The sequence below is a fragment of the Alligator mississippiensis genome, chromosome 6 (genome assembly GCF_030867095.1).
Source record: "Alligator mississippiensis isolate rAllMis1 chromosome 6, rAllMis1, whole genome shotgun sequence".
Lineage (NCBI taxonomy): Eukaryota > Metazoa > Chordata > Crocodylia > Alligatoridae > Alligator > Alligator mississippiensis.
In genome coordinates, this window is record NC_081829.1 from 66,265,033 (window position 1) to 66,282,842 (window position 17,810).

General features: G+C 41.4%; 1 protein-coding gene across 5 annotated transcripts in view; it reads right to left on the reverse strand.

The window, feature by feature from the left end:
• Window positions 1-17,810, reverse strand: part of RNLS (renalase, FAD dependent amine oxidase) — a 179,420-nt gene that overhangs the window by 98,822 nt on the left and 62,788 nt on the right. The gene's annotated exons all lie outside the window — the stretch shown is intronic.

Consider the following 17,810-nt stretch of genomic DNA (forward strand, 5'->3'; position numbering starts at 1 on the left):
TATGCCCCCCCCACATGGCCTATGCCCTTCCATGCTCCATTATCCCCTCCAGCCCCCCACACATCACCATGCCCCTCCCATACACTTACCTGCAGGGAGCTGCCTGGTTGCTACCTGGTTGTCTTGTCAGCCACATGTACGTGAACACATGCATGTCACCCCCTGCCCGATTTCCCTCCTCCCGCTCCCCTCACCTCCAAGCAGCCGCTTGCAGGCTGAAACTCTGCCAGGCTGCAAGGGACAACCCGTAGTTTCCCAGGTTTTTCTCCGTTAAAAGGCACATTTTTTTCCATGGGAAATGGAAAACCCGTATCCCTGGTAATAATGTTTTCCATGTTCATACATGAACTGCACAAAGAAAAAATGAATATTATGCTTCAGAGGCAGCCAGACTATGTGGAATAAGAATGGGACTGAAAGTGAAGAATTTTTGAGTTTTTGCTCAGCTTTCTAATCAATTTGCAATATGCTTTGGACAAATCACTTAACCTTCTTATGTCAAAGATTTCTCACTGATAAAACATAGGTCATTACCTTGTTTTACAGGGTATTACCTTGCTTACAGCATTACTGTGAAAATTAATCAATCAACAGCACTCTAAAGTACCATAAAAGCATTATTATTAAAGCTATCTCAAGTACAGTAAACAACTCAAAGAACATTAAAATAGAAGATACAGTCAGAAAGCAGCTCTCTTTGTTCCTACAGTGCAATTACTATAAATTATATCTATGCTTTACTGATGAGGAGAAATCATGTTAAATGAAAGTGGGTTCTCTGCTTAATGACAGGAACATTACTATTTTCCTTTAGTAATCTGATGTAGATGGTTGCTTGGGAACCAAATGACCTTTTAGTCCTGTAGGGAATTGTTGGAACGCTCTACATTCTATGGACAATATTCAGAATTAATTACATCTTTTTTTCTTTAGTTTTATAGCTAAAGTTAACTGTATGCCATAGTGATGTTTCTAAAAGGTTTACGTTCAACTGTTGCTCTTTAGTTTAGTTTTGCCTGACCCTGATTCAATATCTTCTCCGTCATGTTATTTTATTTAACAGACTGACTTTTAAAAATCTTTTACGTTGCAATAAACCCAGTTCTATTTATCAGCATCCAAGAAAGTGTCAATATATTTCCTGGTGAGAAAAGAACTCAAATACATGTTTGGATACTAATTTTGTTGAATTGGACTGAAGGAGAGTACTGACACTTTTACAGCTAATTACAAGGCACATCTGAAGCTATATGGATTATGCAAACTGCTTTATTGAGCAATCTGAACTATATTGAGTTTATCGGTTTTGAAAAATCTTGTTAGTACAAAAGATTTAAGTTGGATACTTACAGGGTTAGTTGCATGGTTAATCATATGGGTAAACAACTAGGAATATAAACTGTCTACAGTGGGCAAGACAGACAGGGAGATAAGCTTCCTTGCTGTACGAGAACAAATCAGAACTGAGAGAGAAGAAAAGTATACGAGTGGTGACAATTCCTTCAGAGTCAAAACAAGTTGTGCAATCTCAACTGTTGGGCTCTATTGACCTGTGCCACACGACAAGACACTAGAGATACACCTGAAACTTTATCAGTTAGTTCCTCAGTTTTAAGTATTTTGACTGTATCAGGTTAGCTGAGGCCCTCATACTACACTGGTACAAAAGCTAGAACTTGAGCTTGCCTCTGCAACTTTCTGCAGTGGGAGAGATATACAGTAACCTTCACATTGGAGCACCTGGCCACATGTTCAACTAATAGCATGATTAGAACAAGCTACAAAGTTATGACACATTTTTTGTGGAATAACTTTATAGCTTATTGTTTGTTTTATCACACCATTACATTAATTGGTTGAATGTGTAGCTGGGTCACAATTTAAGGCATGATTAATCATGTCTTACGTTTAAGATGCAAATGGGTCCAGTGTGCCAGTAACTTTAAGCATCTTAAGTAAGAAGAAAGCAGATAGTTTATTGAAGTTGTTGCTTGTTTCTTAAAAGCTGTAACTTTCACCAAACTGACTTGACACTGATTTTGATGTTCTGTACAAGTGTACAACATCATGCGATTTGATTTCTCTCTTGCTCTACAATTAAGTACTGTAATGTATAGTACATTAATTTACTCTTAAAGTTGTTAAAGGAATGATTTTTATGATATCTGTACAACAAAAATACTAAACATTCAAAATGTTCAACATACATTATATACTGAAATGTCACTTTCATCAAATTTATACAAAGTAGAAATTATATGGGAAGTGCACTACCAAAGCCCATCTTGTTTTCTAGTTTCCCTCTGAAGGGTGTCCAGATATTTACAGTCTAAGCCTGAGATGTTCATGTCATTTTGTTATGAAGTAGGGTCTTTGTAAGAACGGAGAGAGGTTTTGAAAAGGATGCCCACTTGACTAGGCAGAACGGGCACTGACAAGTATGGGGGGAAAAAAACAAAATACGCTTTACCGGAAGAGGCAGCACATTTGTTCGACTTGGCTCTACAGCGTCTAAATAGATCAGGCACTTCAGCAGGCCTTTTTGGTGCTTTTATCTAATAGCGAGTCAGTCAGGTATTAGATAAAAGCACCAAAACTCCCCACTGAAGTGCCTGATCTACACAGGCATTGGGCAAGCCAGCTCCAAGTAATGTGATGCCTGTTCTGGGCATGCACTGGTATTGGCACAGCGGTGCACGGAGTTTAAAGCACTTTTTTTTTTTTTTTTTTCATCTGCAGCTGAAGAGCGAAAATTATGTTTATTAATCTGTGACTCAAGCTTCCATCCCTCAGCCTCTGAAATAACCTGGCAGGGTTTTCAGATAACGTGGAGTGGGGGAAGGGGGGGTTGTGGCAGCAGTCGCATACAGAACAGCAGCAGCACGGGGTGGTGGGTGTGAGCTTTCCCCTGACCCCTATACCCTACCCCACCTCTTTTCTGGCTGGTAGAGTGCAGAAGGGAGGGTGGTGGCGGCAGCAGCTGCATGCGGAGTGGTGATAGAGAAGGGTGCTGGGTGGGAGCAGTAGCTGCCGCATGCATGCTTTCCCCCACCCTCCGCCACGTCCGTCTGGCTGGACAGAAACTCTGGTTAACGGAGTATTCCAGTTGGTTAAATACCGGATAGCAGAGATTTTACTGTAAATTAAATGTTTGTATATTCCTTGATGCATCAAAATATTATGCCAATAGAGTAACTTTTACTTGCAGTTTCAAACCCTTGTTTTATCTCTACACAGACTTCTTGCTAATAAAGACATGAAAAATACATAATTTTTTGGCGTTTGTGGAAATCAAGGCAGCTGAGAGAAGGTCAGTCAGGTACTTGAAATTGAGCTGTCCAGCTCATCACTATTCCCTTGTGGACAGTTTTCTATCTGAAAATAACATAGGCAAGAACAACAGCTCTGGCCAGCAACGGGGCAGTGTTTTTCCTTAAGTTTTTAAATTTTAGTAAAAAAAACAAATTAATCTGTTCTTCTGTCTAGAATTGCTATATATCAACTTTTCAAAGCATTATTATATATGTTATTTATATATATATATATATATGTATGTATGTATGTATATAAATAAATATTATATATATATATTATATACAGATAGAGACTATAAATATACTTTATAGAGAAAAACTACACATTATGGCTATTACAGTATATATACATAATATATATATTGGACTGTGTGTGTAAAGTCTACTTTATACCAAAAGGCTTTGATGTCTTTGTTTTTCACATCAGACACTTTCTTCCTATTGTTATATTACTCCTTTTACTAGATTCTTCTTTCTACATATGTGATTAAATTAAAAAAAAAAACTATTGCAATGATTAGAAAAATGATACTTGATCCAGAATTTGAGTAAAGAAACCTTCTCTTTGGTAGGATATATTATATCCTTTTAATATATACAAACATATACATAAATCCCTATAGCTACCTATATTTCTGGGGTTTTTTTTTTCCAAACATGTCATCTCCAGAATTCCTCATTCCCTCTTTTTATTTTTAAACACATACTGCACACTTTCTTTGGTATTGGTTTTGCTAGTGAAAAGGAAACAGAACCATAAAAATCTATTCATCCTTTCTGCGAGAAAAATACAACTTAATTTAGATCAGATTCTATTATTATTAACAGTAGCAACCAACGATAAAGTTCGTGCAGAGGCTCTTCACATTATAATGTATAATTTAAGAGAGTATGGGGCCTGTGGTTTCAAGGGGCCAAATACTGCTACAAATTTACATAATATCAAAATGTCATAATTTATTGATGAGGAACACTATTAAATAATAGAGGTGATGCTCTCAGCAGTTAAACTTGTGTATAATATACAAGGCAAAACATGGGTTGAAATAGCAGTTTAGGTCCTACTTACACACTGAAAAAAGCTAATGGTTTTATTTTCATTTGAAAAGCTTTTAAAGGCTTGGAAATATGATGCTTAATTATGTGCCAGCGAGGGTCAAACAGGGTATGGACAGCATTAATTTCTAGTGTTACAGAGTGTCTCACACTTTGCATCACTACAAATATTTATCACTATGTGGGTGTGAGGGCCTTCCAAACCCATGGTTGGAGAGTTACCTCAATGGCATGCTCTCCAAACAGAGAGAGATAGGGGACTGCTCCTTTGCTCTCCACACTCTCATAGCAGACATGGGCATCAGCTGGATGCAGGGAATGCTCTTCTGCTCCCTGCTACTAGGGCTTTTCCTGGTGTTCCTGTTGCAGTGCTGCCTCTTCAAGAAAAGTGAATCTTCCCCTTGCCCCTTAGAGTTGAGGCAACAGGAATCTACCAGGGCTCATTAAAACCTTAAGGCAGCAGACTGAGCTTGATAGGAAGCCAGCGGACCCTGCCTGCCACCCCCCCCCCCCCCCCCCATGCCACTTGGTGAGTAGGAGAGAAGGAAGAACACGGGATTGCAGGATGCTGAGGATTGTGGAGGAGCCCACTGCAGTGCTACATTTAACTGTACCAGCATTACATGTAGTACTACACAAAATGTAGCCAAAAGGCAGATATTCTTCTTTGAAAGGCTGATTTTTGGTAGCATTTTCAGTGTCTTTGTAGTACCATAAACAGTTGTACTCTTATTCTTATATCCATGGCCATGTATAGTTATACAATGCTTGAATTGGGAAAACTTCTGGCTAGCTACCAGTGTAAGCAGCGAAAGTCCATGCATGTGCCATATGCCTAGAGGTGAGTAGTTTATAGGGGGTTTGAACTCTCAACCTTAACGAAGTCATGACCTATTTTAAAGGTCTGGGCATGTGCAGTGTATAATGGTAATGCAACTGAAATAGTTTAAACTGATTGGACCTTTTAAGTATTGCCCAGGTTTAAATTTGATTGGGTATTGTGAAAAAGGCAATGATTGGACCATTGGGTGGTTGACAGCTGGTGTATTTAGAAGGCTATAAATCCTGTCCAGAACAGCCAGCAGGGGCTCGGGTTTGGCCTTGGCCTCGCCAGACAGTTCTGACTCCAGGCTCTCAGGATGTGGGAGTTCATTGAGTGCAGGTTCCTTGCTGTAACCTGGTCATTGGGAAGCTACATTTGAGGAAAAGGTTGATACTTTACCATTTGAGGTGCTAAGTACCTAAGCGGGGAAAAGCTGGAAATCCTCAAGGACTGTCAGAAGGTTTCTCCTGCTGACTGGGCCCAGGGCGTTCTTGCCTGCCATCTTTGGTTTCTGGGTTGTCTGTGAAGTTGCATAGCAGTTAACTATGTAGTTACTGAAGCTCATTGTAATGTGTTGTTGACTGGTTGTGTGACCAGGGACATTGGGTTTGGGATGTGTGTTGGGTTATTGTCCCATTGGATGTATTTTATTGTGTTGTGGCTCGGGTGTTATGGGACTATCGCATTTGGTAGTTGTTGCGCAGGTTTTGTTGTGTAATACATCTTATATTGCTCAATCTACCTGTGTCGCAGTGTGTAGCTACTCTTTCTAACTCTGAGTGGGGTCGGGCAGTAGATCAATGCTCAGGGAAATTAACTAACTCTAAAGCCCCAAACCTGGCCACCTGTGGGTCATAGAGGATTAATGACCCTCTGGATTAATTAGCTAATTGGCATCCCCATGGGTGGTCCTTCACCAGGACGGAAACAAAAAATCCTTCATGGCAAAGTAACCCATCTACAACATCCTACAGAAATTATCACTTACATTAAATGGGTCTTATAAAAATACTCCAGATAAATCACTCTTTCAGCCCATCATCTATTATGTTAGTTTTTAATACTAGCCAGACAGAATTGATATAATTCATAATAATACCCACACAAAAGTAAGGAGAGCAAGACTACAATAACATCACTTGGCAAGCCCTGTTGTTCACATGCAGATCTACACAAGTTTTTCTATGCTACATTTTGAATAGGGGTGTGTGAAGTGGGCCCTATTCAATTCGGATTCAGCCCGAATTGGGGCAGTGATTTGATTAGTTGATTCAGATCACTGTCCCTGATTCAATTTGGCCAAATCTGAAGATTCAATGCTGATTCCGAGAATCAGTGATTCAGACATAGACACAGCTTTAAAAGTTTTTTCTACATACCTCAAGGTACCAGTGCAGCTTGTGATCACTGCAATGCTCGGGCAGCTGGAAGTGTCCCACAGGAGTGCAGGGGGGAGCCCTCTACGTGCTAGGTGGTGATGCCAGAAGTGGACCAGAAGTATGTCCGGTCCTCTTCTGGGTCTGTCGGGGAGCACACTGGGGGGCCCCCCTGTGCCTCTGTGACTCGGTGATCGGCTGCAGGGGGACCCTGGGTGTTCCCCCCAGACCCAGGAGGCACCAGTCATTGAACTGGTGGGGCACAGGAGGCCCCCTGGTATGCTCCCTGGCAGACCTGGCAGTGCTTCTAGTCCACTTCTGGGTCTGCTGCTGAGTGTGTTGGGGAGCACCCTGTGCTTCTGTGGGACACGCCACGCGCTCCAGCATCGCAGCATTCACGAGCCCCTGCTACCTAGAGGTATGCAGGAAAAACATTTAAAGGTGTCTCTATGTCTGAATCTCTGAATACTTCCAAATCTCTCTGAACCAAGTTGGAGGGTTCCGATTTGATTTGGAGAGATGAAAAGGTCCTCTGATTTGATTCGGATTGGGAGACTGTGCCACCGAATCAGGCTGAATCTCCGCCAAATCGAATCAGGGATTGAAGCTTCTCACAGCACTCATTTTCAATGCCAAAACAGAAATGAGAAAAATGGGCAGATCAATTAGGACATGCCAAATTTCTTTCTTGAAGTGGCTGAATTACGTATAGTTTCTACTTCACTTTTCCCCAAAATTGCTTCATGCAGCACAAAATGATAACTAATAGCCTATACAATATGCTAAAACTACTGAAACGCCTACTTTCAGAATTTTTATTATCTCTTTTAATATATTTTCATTCTTGTATATTTGTAGGAGCCACTCAAAGAAAACTTTTTGCCATCCACCAATGTCAGTTACTTTACTCCAGATTTGCATTAGCACAAATATCAGGTACTGAGTAGAATCCCAAAAAGAAGGCAAACAAGAGAAGGGAAAAGCCCTGAAACTATTTGTAGAATACAAGGAACAAGAAACGGGAGATGGACTGATGAAAATGAAAGAAATGAGCACAGAGAACAGGTAGAGAGCAAGCAATATGAGGCAATAAGAGGGGAGAAAGAAAGAAATAAAGAATACTGCTGAGAGGGACAGCTTTGAAAGAAATAAAGAATTGGAAGAAGAGGAAGATGCTTTACAATTTGATTAGGGAGGTCTGCCTGCACAGTCCCAGGCTTTTCCCTGCTGGCTGCTCAAGGGGTGGGAGTGTTGCCAGACCCCAGATCCCTGCTAGCACTCTGAGGAAAGGGTGTGTGTGCAGTGCATGCATCTGTTGATGATACGGAGCTTTTCAATCTCCCTCCCTGCTTCTTTATACAGTCTGCAACAAACTGCCAGGTGAGTAAGACAGAAAGGGACTGATAACAGTGATTATCACCTCATCAGCAAACAACAGGGTCTCTCTATTACTTCAATTCTTCTTAAACAACTTACCAGCTGACCTGTTGATTAGCTCCAAATAGCCCTAAGAGGTCACTGTGCTGTCTGCCTGTCTCAGTGAAATTGGAGGGACACACACAGAGACACCTCTCAGCATTAGCTAGCATACCACATGACTGGGGTCTGTGGGGCTGGGGTCTGTGCTGTAGGAGATTGGGGGAGGGGTATCTCTGCTTGAGCAGTGAGCAGAGGCGGAGTAGGGCAGGGGGAAGCCAGGCAGACTCTGCTGTGTCTGCAGGCTCTACCAGAGCTCCAGCCAGGGAGCAGAGGGGGAGGGGCCAGCTCTGCTATGGAACAGAGAGCCCTGCCCAGCCCAGAGAACATGCAGGGTTGCTGGGGTGTCTGGTTTATCTGAAACCAGCAACGGGTCTGGGACAGACATTGTATAAACCAGTTTGAGCCAAATTAGTTAAGTCTGATACTACATTCAACCAGGTTTATCTCAAATCGGTTTCAGCCATTTTCAGACTGGTTTATGTGCACTGAATATCTGTTCCGTTAGAGGTTTAAACCAGTTTCTGATCACTTAAACCAGTTTATGTGTAATGTCTGTCCCTAGCCATTATGTCAGGCCATGGACAGCCAAGTCACGGTCAGGAAAAGCCAGGGAGTTAGCCAGGAGATCTGTCCAGGGAACCAAGTCAGAGATCCAGAGCACGAGGTTATAAGGCTAGCCTGGTTAGGTATCCAGGAGGTCAAGCTAGAGTCAAGTCAGGCAGAACCCAAGGTCAGGTATCCAGAGAATCCATCAGAGCCAGCAGTAGCACAATCCACAGGTGTAGAGTCCTTGGCACAGGGCTCCACCATGCTGCCTAGATTGGTGGTTCCCAAACCTTTCCTCAGCATGACTCCATTTATGGTCCCATTTCCTCAGCATGACCCCCTTTCCTCACCATGGCCCCTCACTCCCATCCCATAGGTTCCCACCCTCATGACTCCATCTGCTGATGTTGCAACCCCATTTGGGGTCACAACTCACAGTTTGGGAACTCCTGACCTAAACCCTTCCCCTTCTGTGTGAGGGGCTTATATGGGAAGAGGTAAGAGGTCAGCTGACCTTGGCTAGCCAGTCCAGTAGCAGGGAGTGGGCATCTGCCTAGGCCCAGATGGAGTGTTCTGGACATAAGTGTCTGGCTTAGTGTTCCAATGGAGAGGTGGGCAGATGTGGGTGAACCACTGTGCTTGACAGACCAACGCTTGGGTACAAGGTTATGGCCTGACAAAATACCGGTGATAACACTTTCCCTATGCCACAGTGGAGAGAATTGGCAGTAGCACCAGCTGGATCCTAGCACCTGTGTACTTACCTCTGACTCAGGCTGGGTTATTCCAGCCTGAAAAAGTTGCTGAGCAATGATTTAAAGAAGAAACTCACAATTTAGGTTCATGGATTTATCTTCCTATACTTCCATGCACTTCCATAACAGATATCTTGTCTCTGTCAGTCCAAGGGAGACAGTGGGGTTACTCCTTTGATTGTGTTTATGTTATGGTTCTATAATTGGAGTAGTTCTGGCTGCTGGCTAAAGATTAAAAAACTTAGATCATATTTTGATATCTCCAGACTGGCCACTGTGGTACTACTTCTAATGAATTATTTTCTCCTTAGAGACATCATCTGTTTCCTCCTCTGCCATACATTTTTGGAACAGATACCAATTTGTTAGACTAAATTAACAAGCTTCTTGTCTAGTAGTTCTTTCCTAGCATATTGTAAGAAGTTGAAATGAGAGGTGATGGGGATTTTCTTGACTCTTGTGAAATACTTCAGATGTTTTTAATTCAACTCCAGCCTATATAGAACTTCCTGAAGAACAATTGCTTTGTGTTGGGAATACATCCAATTGCACCACACAGCAGATATTTAAGAAACTGTTCTTAGATAGCAAAGACCCTTGTACTGTGGCATAACTGGAGGCGTAACTTCCTCCCAGCTTCTGCAAATGATTCAGTCTATGCACTATACTTGGTCTTTAATATACTTTGCATGACTTTGAAGGATGGGCACACAAACAAGTTACTCCAAGCCAGAATGTGAATTTATAGCACTTCAACTATCTGCGGTGACTTCCTGTGTGCTTACCCCTAACTCTGATCTAAGATCTGTGATAAATGTGACATTGCTTGCCCCATTTTCATTGAGGGGAAAGCTAACCTTACATTTACTGTGGAATAAGAATGTGCACACAGTCAGTTATTTCTGAGTAGCTCATGCTCTGAACACAAGCTGTTACTTGACAGTAACTTTTCTGTATACTCGTACTGTAAGGAAAAAATGCATGAAAACCCCCTGCAAGTGCATATAATGTAATCTTGATCAGCCAAGAATTTTACCCTTCTTTCTTGAGTATGAGTAGCAGGCAGTGTTTACTTACACGGAAAACAAATACATTGTATCTTTGCAAATATGCCCATTTGTATCTTAATATCAAGAAATTTATTATGAAATGCAATTACCCCTGAAATGCTTAAAGACCTCACTGGGCTTTAAGGAGTCAAATAGTAGTTTTCTATATTTTTATATATTCCTTGCTGTGACATCTTTGAGAAGAGATTTGATTCTCATCTTTCTAATTTCCTTCACATGGTGAAGATTCAGACTCCTGTAAATTGAACAGAGTTTGGGTTGGGATTCAAACTCATCTGTCATATGGTTAAAATCACCCCCATGTAAACAGCCAGAACAAAGTTTATGTATCACTTATGTCCAGCTTAGACTGTATGAACTGTGTGATCGCTTGTCCTTATACTGGCCCCCAAAACATAGGGGAGGATTTTATTTACAATGTGCTAACCAAAGGTCACTAAATCAGTCAGTTACACAATAACTGAGATATTTTCTAAGGCCCTTTGGCTAGGGACAGACATTATACATAAACCAGTTTCAAAACAGCTGAAACTGATTTAAGATAAACCTGTTTGAATGTAGTATGAGACTTAACTGATTTGGCTCAAACTGGTTTATGCAATGTCTGTTTCAGACCCCTTGCTGGTTTAAGTTAAACCAGAGTCCCCCGTCATCCCAGATGCTTTGCAGCCCTGGGCAGGGCTGTCTGCTCCAGAAAGCAGAGCTGGCCCCACCCCTCTGCTCCCTAGCCAGAGCTCCAGTGGAGACTGCAGGCACAGCAGGGTCTGCCTGGCTTACCCCTGCCCCACCCTTGTCCTTGCTGCTAAAGCACGGATCACCCTCTTCCCCCCCGCCTCCCATTTCCTACAGCATGGACCCCAGGCCCACTGACCCTAGGCATGTGGTATGGTAGCTAATGCTTAGAGGTGTCTGTGTTTGTCTCCAATTTCACTGGGACAGGCAAACAGTGCCTGCTTAGGTCTTTTTTGGAGCTAAATCAACAGGTCAGCTGGTAATGCCCCTCCCATTCCTTCCTTGGAAAAAACTGTTTAAGAAGCGCTTGAACTAATGAGAGAGGCTTTTGTTTTGTTGATGGGGTAACACAGTGTTTATCAGTTCCCTGCTGGCTCCCTTCCCTGTCACATTTTCAGAAGCAGGGAGAGTGAGATTAAAAATATCAGTATCATCAACAGATACATATATGGGTCTGGAATGACTCCTGCCCCTTGAGCAGCAAGTAGGGAAAAGCCTGGGATGGCACACGCAGGGTGGAGGTTTACACCCCTCTCTAATCTGAGTGTCCTGCTGGGGCCTGGCCATGCCCACCCCCCCCCCCCCCCCCAGCTCAGCACTGGAAGGGATGGGAGGGCTGCTCTAGTGCCCCCTGGCTTCTAGACTGAGCCACTGCAGGCATGTGCCTGCATTTTGTCAGTCCAGACGGAATGGTTGTGCAGTTGCAAACCAGTTCAACCTAGGCAGGTTAGACTAACCTGCAAAGATTGAATCAATTCAGGCTCAGGCTTTCTGAATGTCTGTCCTTAGCCTTTAAATTAAGAATTAAGTGCTATTCATTGTCTCAGCTTCTGCTGGTTTCCTGTGGTGGGTTTGTGGGTTTTCTAAAAAATAAACTGGTGAGAAAAGATGTTTTATAGCAGTGTTGAAAATTTTTTTTTATAAATAACTTTCATTGTATCCTTACAGCTAGTATTAAAATATACAAGCAAAACAGAACAGAATGGAAAGTGGGAATGGACTCCTGCAAAAATACCACAGGGTTTAGAAAACTCCCTAACAATATTTATCAAAAATCCCTGAAGATTCCCCATTATAATTGGTCTTGAAAAATCTAGAGAATTAATTTATGCCTCATGAACTAGTCATCAATTTAATACCTTTTGTTAAAAATTGAAAAACTAAGGCACAGAAATGGAATTCTTAACTAGACAGACCAATTTCTTATTGGATAGATCAAATAGCCTCAGAAGCACCATTACATCACATTTTAAAAAAAACCCTAGATAATACAGAAGGAGTTTAAAAAAAAAGTATATTAGGAATGAAGGACAAACCAGCAATGATATAAGCTCATTATTTGATGACAATGGTAAAATTGTTAATATTGGAGCACAAAAGTCAGGAGCATTCAATAAATATATGTCTTTCTAAATAGAGAGTGGAAGAAGGATCAAGCACTTGTGTTATCTGACAATGGAAGAAGAAATACTTTCCAGTCCACCAGTAACCAAGGCGAATGCCAACATTTATAAACCTTTAAAACTCAGATATTGCAACTAAAATACTATGAGTTGTTTGAGGTGATCTCTCTGGCTTGTTGATGTTAGCTTTTAATAAATCTTGGACTAGTTGGGAAACTTCAGAAGACTGGAAGTGTGTTGTATTTTTGTCAATATGCAGAAGACAAGCAAGATGAGCTGGATAATCATAGGAAGCTTAGCCTGACATTAATCCTGAGTAAATTAAATGGGATTTAATTAATACAAAACAGAACTATAATTAATACCTGTCAACCTGATAGGAAAACTGATTTTGTCAAAACAGACCTGATTTCATTCCCTGAGATCAAACAAACATTTTTAACATATTTGTCCATGGATTGGAACGAAGTAGAAAGTCACTGGTGATAAAATATGCAGCTGAAGAGAAAGACAGGCAGAGTGGTAAATAATAAGGATAGGGCAGTTATACAATCACCTGTACCATTTTAGTTGACTAGACTGATTTAGATATAATGCAAACTTATACATCGAGCAATAAGGGTTGTGCCTACACAATGAAAGAACATATATTGTAAAGTAGTGACTCTTCATTAACGGGAGGATGGGAATGAGTGCACAGTTAGCAAATCTGTAGGTAGTTGCAGATGCTTTAGACCATAGGATTAGGATTCAGAAAGATCTTGATAAACTGGAGAAATGGTATAAAAGTAATCAAATGAAATGGAACAAGGTCAAGTCCAAACTCTTGCACTTAGGATGGAACACTTGAATGAACAAATAGAGGGGCAGGAATTAACTAGCTAGATTGCACAAAAGGACTTGGCAGTTATAGTAGACCTGAATATGAGCCTTCTTGCAAAAAAGGCCAATATCACGCTGGGCTGTATTAATAAGTGTCACCTGCAAGTGAAGGGAAGTTTCCACTGTATTCTATACTGCTAAGGCTTCATTTAGAATACTGTGTCCAGTTTTAGGCCCTGCACTTCAAGAAAGATGTGGAAATATTACCAAGAGTCCATCAAGAGCAACAAAAATTACTAGAAGTCTGGGAAATGTGATCATGAGGAAAAGATTATTTAGTCCAGAAAAAGAAAGAACAAAACAGGTATTTGATAACAGTCTTCAAATACCACATTATCTCTGGTTACAAACAGGATGGTGATAGACTTCCCCGTGGCTGCAGAGGACAGAACAAAGAATAACAGTCTTAAATTGTACAAGCACATTTAGGTCAATATTAGGAATAAGTTTTATATTATGAGGGTGGTTATGCATTAGAACAGATTACCTAGAGAGGATGTAGAATTTCTCTACTTGGAACCTTAAGAGAAACTTCAACAAATATTTGTCTAGGATGGCTTAGAGAAGGGTGATCCTACCTTGAGTAGGGGACTGGACAGGATGACTTTGAGGCCCCTTCCAGCCTTTATTTTCTATGACTATGAAAAGCCCCCAGGGCCCAGAGTGGACAAACAGCTCCTAGTGCATTCCTTGCAGGTGCACAAAGAATTAATGCAATCATTGGATGTAGGAAAAAGGGAAGCATTAAGCAAGAGTAGGGAATTTTACTTTGCATTCAGACTTATAGGATTGCTGTTTAAATAAAGCAGGTTGAAAAGGTGGAAAAGGGGCACAAAAGGGTCACAAAAATGATCTGAGGGCCAGAGGAAATGCTTTACAGTGAAAGTCTTAGAAAGTTTAGTCTATTTCGCTTATCCAAAAAAAAAAAAATTCAGAACAATTCAAATGATAAATAAAGCAGTAAGTTTTAAACAATGAGGGCGATTAACCACAGAAACAAACTTACCAAGACAAGTGTTTGATTCTTACGACAGAATGACTTGCTGGAAAAACTGCTTTAGCCAAATAAGTTGCGCTTCAGTGGACACATCTACATGAGACACTAACTGCACAGTAGCCTAAAAACATTGCGCAGTAGCATTCTGGGCAAAAACCGTGCTAATACACTACTGAGCAGTAATATTAGGCTACTGCACGGTGATCATTATTAAAAACCCATGCACCAGCGCTACTGCACAGTAGTATAAATTACTGCACATTGATTTAGTACTTAGTTAACCAAGTACTAAACTTAAATGTGAGTAAGTAAGGTGCATTAATGAACATGTAGATGTGCCAAGTGACATCCAAATTATGGGCTCAGTACCAGGTAAAGAAAGGGCTGTATAAAGGTGATGTATAGTAGGCCAAACAAGCTGGTCTCTTCCAGCTCTAAACTCTACAAGTGCTACTCAAAGCTAAGGAACTAAACTAGAATAAATGCAATAGTATGACATCATTAGGCAATCCAATGATTTCATCCATTATTAGAATTACAGATAAATATGTCAGGAAGGAACCTCCTTAGGAAGTCATTATATGGTCATCTCCTCCTACTCTACTAAGTAGAAAAGCTGGTGAAACAATGAATATTCACACTTTTTCTTTTCTTCCAGATGCACTATTTTATTAGGTTGACGCTACATGTTGAGGCATACTGGTAGAATGGTTCTGGTCATTTTATAAGCAGAGGATTCTCTTGAGGAAGAGGGATCTCTTCCAGCCCAGGCTCATTAGATATATAATTGCATTGTGACACTGACCCTCTTGCCTTGAATGCAATGAATCTGTTTTATAAGTGCAACACAGAAACAAGCTGTAGCTCAGTAGTCTGGCCTCTCTAATAGCTGTCCTGGTCCAGTGAGGTTGATCCAGAACAAGACTACATCATGCTTGTCTCACATATAGGATGATATAGCTTAGTATCTTTGTTTGATAGGCAAGATGTACATATACCTGACAAAGCAACCTTCTCTTACATGATTATGCCAGAAGGAGAAATCTCTTTTGTTTACTTTGGTCTGTATATATAATTTGACATAAACACCATGCTGCGTCAAAAACTGGAGGTAAAGTCCCATAAATAAAGTTCCTATTTAGCAGCTATCAAAGCAGGCTTCCAGTTGGAGGACAGAAAGTCTAAATCGGTGGTGCTCAAGCCTTTTCACTGGTTGGCTAGATCGACAGTGCCTGGTCCAAATGGTCTGGATGATTGTCCCAATCAAGTGTTTGGGGCCAGTGCAGCAGGCACCATCTGGTCATGTTGTGTTGGGCAGGGGGCAGCCTGGCTTGAGCCATGCCCCTTGGGCAGGGGAAGGGGGTTTCACCTGGCTCTGCACAGGGTGGGGGAGGGAGGGACATGACCCAGCCCCGTAGCTGGGACAGGGGCCTGGCCTGACACAGAGGGAAAGGGGGCATGACCCAGCCCCAACCTGGCCCCACAGGGGAAAAAAGAGAGTGGCCCAGCCTCAGGGGGAGAGGGGGCATGGCCTGGTTCTGACCAGGCATGCAAGGTTTGGAGTTTGGGAATTTGGTGGGGGTGGTCACATTGATAGTCACCACTCCTCCACCACCATATTTTCTGACCTGTGGGGAGCACTGTGAGCTAGATACACTGGTTTAGATCAGGGCACAATCTTCTACCCCCACAGGCTCAACAAGTGACATGAGGCTGATTCACAGGCTGAATCACATGCAGGATCAGTGCATGAGTGCAGCCCTGAGTGCCTGGATTTAGCCACATGACAGCCATGCATCCAGATCTAAACTCATGCTGGCATGACCACATGAACCTGGATCCAGCCACATGCTGGTGTGATTTGGCAGACAGGCCCACATTATCTGGCCCATGGGGCTCCCCACTGATTGCAAATTTGGTGGCAGGGGAGCAGCAATTAATGCTGCCACTGCTTCCCCACCACCAAATTTCTGGACCTGTGGAGAGTCCCTTGGGTCAGATGCCATGACTCTATAAGCCGGATCTGGCCCGTGGGCTGGGGGTTTAGCATCCCAGGTCTAGGTGCCTGTTTCAACAAAGATCATTTTAGTAATGGAAACTTAGCTGGATAGGATCTTAAGTTGTATACAATCCTGAAAAAGGAAAAAAGACAGGAAAAAGTAAATTAATTATGTAAGAATTTTAGAAGCAGCCCAAATCGAATTTTAGCTGAAAAAGACAGATATGAAGAATTTGCTCCCTTGATGTCAACTCTTTGGAGGTAATGGACAAGGGAAACATTATAAAATGGCTTCTGTCTACAGTGACTTCTTAAGTTTTGTAAACACAGCCCTTTCTCGATTTGCCACGACCAAGTAAACCCGTGAGTACTGTTCTCTCCTAAATTATTTTCTGTCTAGCCAAGCTTGGATAACTGGCTCAAGGGAATACAAGAGAAGACAGATAGCAGCATTTGCATTTGAAAAAAACAGGACGTCCACATTTGTACATACCCAGGACTTTGGGCATGAGCCGAATGGTGACTGCACTGCCACCTGCTGCCAAAGAGCAGAATATGAGTGAAGACAAAAACTGAATGCTTGCTCTCAAAGAATACTAAAGCATGAATAATGAGAAAGAAATTACTTTTATTGTTGGGTGTTTAGAATGTTAGTGGCGGTGCCAAACTAAGTCATGAGCCAGATCTTCAAAGTTTATGAGATTAATAAATAAATGTAGGGCTCTTTTTATTTATTTTCTGTTTCTGAGAATTCAGGGTTCATATTTTATGGCTTTGAAACACCGTATAGGCTAAAATTTTGCCACTGACTTAAGTAGCACCATGACTTTCACCCAAAGTACATTATGGCATCATTTATCTGGGAAAACTTTACCTGATCTTCAGAGATCACAGTTGCTGGGAGTATGTCTCTTAGGAACGTGTGTAGAAGTATGGGCTTAGACTAAAATTTGCTAACCTCTCACCTCCTCTGTTTATATTAAGGCTGCAGGCAAGTACTGAAGCTACTCTATTTCTTCTGTATTTTCTCTTTTCAGAAATAAAAAAGAATAGTTTTTCCCACCAGTATTAATATCTAAGTTAATATCTTGTATTTTTAGAAATAACAACCATTATAAACAAGTCTGAAAAGTTTACATTTATCCAGAAAAAGTAAAGAGAAGCAGTACCTGCAATGAACCTTAGTTACTCTTATGGGAACAATCTGGAATTACCTAATTTAAGTGTTTGATATTTCAAGTTTATCACCATCTGGCAGTAGCTCTTTTCATTTATTAAATATATACCTACATTTACACATGCAGCATTTCTAATGATAAAGGTGCAAAAATTCAGATGACGCAAGTAACAACCCGAAGATTCAGAGGAGTCTATTGTA